Source organism: Propithecus coquereli, unplaced genomic scaffold (genome assembly GCF_000956105.1).
Source record: "Propithecus coquereli isolate 6110/MARCELLA unplaced genomic scaffold, Pcoq_1.0 Scaffold477, whole genome shotgun sequence".
NCBI classification, from domain to species: domain Eukaryota; kingdom Metazoa; phylum Chordata; class Mammalia; order Primates; family Indriidae; genus Propithecus; species Propithecus coquereli.
This window is the reverse complement of record NW_012150585.1, coordinates 357,800-360,194: the sequence shown is the minus strand read 5'-3', so window position 1 is coordinate 360,194 and position 2,395 is coordinate 357,800. Positions and strand designations below refer to the sequence as shown.

Below are 2,395 nucleotides of genomic sequence, written 5' to 3'. Positions count from 1 at the left end.
TAGAATTGATATGTCCTCTTGATTAATTGATCCCTTTATCATTACGAGATGACCTTCCCTATTTCTGATGATATTCTTTGCTCTGAAACTTACCTTGTCTGATATCAATATAACAACTCCAGTTTTCTCTTGACTAGTGTTAGCATGGTGTATCTTTTACCATCCCTTTACTCCTAACCTATACATATCTTTATATTTAAAATGCATTTCTTGTTGTTGTCATATGGTTGGATCTTGTTTTTATCCAATCGTGAATTTTTTTCCAATTTTATAATCTCTGCCTTTTAATTTGGGCATTTGGACCATTTACATTTAAAAGGATTATTGATGTGGTTAGGTTTGAGTGTATCATCTGCCGATGTATTTTCTCTTTGTCTTATCTGTTCTGTGATACCCTTTTCCTTTTTTTCTGCCTTCTTTGGATTAATTGAGTATTTTAAAATCTCCTTTGCTATTGGGGATTTTTTAGTGGTTGATTTTGGGTTTGCGGCATGCATTTTTAACTTACCGAAGCCTACTTCAAGTGATATTATACCACTTTATGCATAGTACAAGAACTTTACAATAACACACTTCTGTTTCTCTCCTCCCAGCTTTTGTGCTCTTTTTGTCATGCATGTTACTTTTACTTATATTCTACACTCCCCTATATATGGTAATTGTTTTTATTTAATAGTCCATTACCTTTTGAAGAGATTTAATCAACTTTTAAAAATCCATATAGTTACTACCATTTCCAGTATTCTTTATTTCTTTGTGCCAATCCAGATTTCCATCTGGCATCCTTTTCCTTCTGCCCGAAGGATTTCCCTTAACATTTCTTACAGCGTGGTTCTGCTGGAGAAAATTCTCTCAGCTTTCACGTGCCTAAAAATGTCTTTATTTCTCCTTTATTTTTGAGAGATATTTTTGATGAGCACAGAATCCTAGATCAACCGTTTTTTCCTTTCAGTACTTTCAAGATTGCCCTGCAGGTCCTGCGTGCGTGGTGGGTTGAGTGAGGCTACGCTGAGGACTGCGGCTGCTTCGGGTGCATCAAATCTGATCTCAGCGGTTGAAGGGCGCCGTGAGGGACCCCAGTGTGTGCTTCACACACAAACCTCAGAATGCCGCGTCTCAGTTGTAGATTTTATCAACACAGATTTCCTGAGGTGGAAGATGCAGTGGCGGTGAATGTAAGATCCGTTGCTGAATTGGGGGCTTATGTCAACTTGCTGGAATACGACAACATCGAAGGCATGGTTCTTCTTAGTGAATTGTCCAGAGGGCGTATCTGTTCTATAAACAAACTCGTCCACACTGGCAGGAATGGCTGTGTGGTTGTCATTAGGGTGGGCAAGGAAAACGGATATATTGATTTGTCAAAAAGAAGAGTTTCTCCAGAGGAAGCCATCCAATGCGAAGACAAATTCACAAAATCCAAAACTATTTATAGCATTCTTCGTCATGTTGCTGAGGTGTTAGACTACACCAGAGATGAGCAACTGGAAAGGCTATTCCAGAGGATCACCTGGGTCTTTCATGACAAGGACAAGAGACTGGGATATGGTGCCCACAGTGCATTGAAGCATGCAGTCTCAGACCCACCTATCTTGGATAGTTTAGATTTGAATGAAGATGAACCAGGAGTACTCACTAACAATGTTAACAGGCGTTTGACCCCACAGGCTGTCAAAATCTGAGCAGATATTGAAGTGGCTTCTTATGGTTACGAAGGCATTGATGCTGTAAAAGAAGCCCTGAGAGCAGGTTTGAATTGTTCTATGGAAACTATGCCCATCAAGGTTAATCTCATAGCTCCTCCTCGGTATGTGATGACAACAACCCTGGAGAGAACAGAAGGCCTTTCCATCCTCAATCAAGCTACGGCTTTTCAGCTATGGCTGAAAAGACTGAGGAACAGAGGAGTGTGTGCAATGTTCCAACGAGGCCAAGGAGGTCACAGATACAGATGAGACTGCACTTGCGAGGCAGCTGGAGAGTCTGGGAAGAGAAAATGCAGAAGTGGATGGAGACGCTGATGCAGAAGAAATGGAAGCCAAAGCTGAAGATTAGCCTTGCGGGAAACACAGTCCAGTTTAAGGAACACAGAGCAGCCCTTCCTGGCTATAAACCCTGGACTTCAAAGTTTTCCACTATTAAAAACTTCAAAGCTAAATATTTTTTATTTCCAAGTATTTAAATGTTCTAACAGACTAGAACACGAAATGCCCTCCTAAATGTCAGCTGTTTTCACACAGTAGCCCCAACACATTGAGCAATTTTTAAGATTGGCCTAATTTCACTAGAGACCAATCTTTAAGAACAGTCCTAAAATTGGGCTTGTGATTTCCATTTCTGATGTCTCCTGATTGACACCCCTTTGTAGTTCAGTGCTTCTGTGAGATTTATCAGC

The 2,395-nt window shown here is 40.5% G+C and overlaps 1 pseudogene; it reads left to right on the top strand.

The window, feature by feature from the left end:
• The first annotated feature begins 1,106 nt into the window (after positions 1 to 1,106).
• Positions 1,107 to 2,055, top strand: LOC105819218 (annotated as a pseudogene).
• Positions 2,056 to 2,395: the final 340 nt, after the last annotated feature.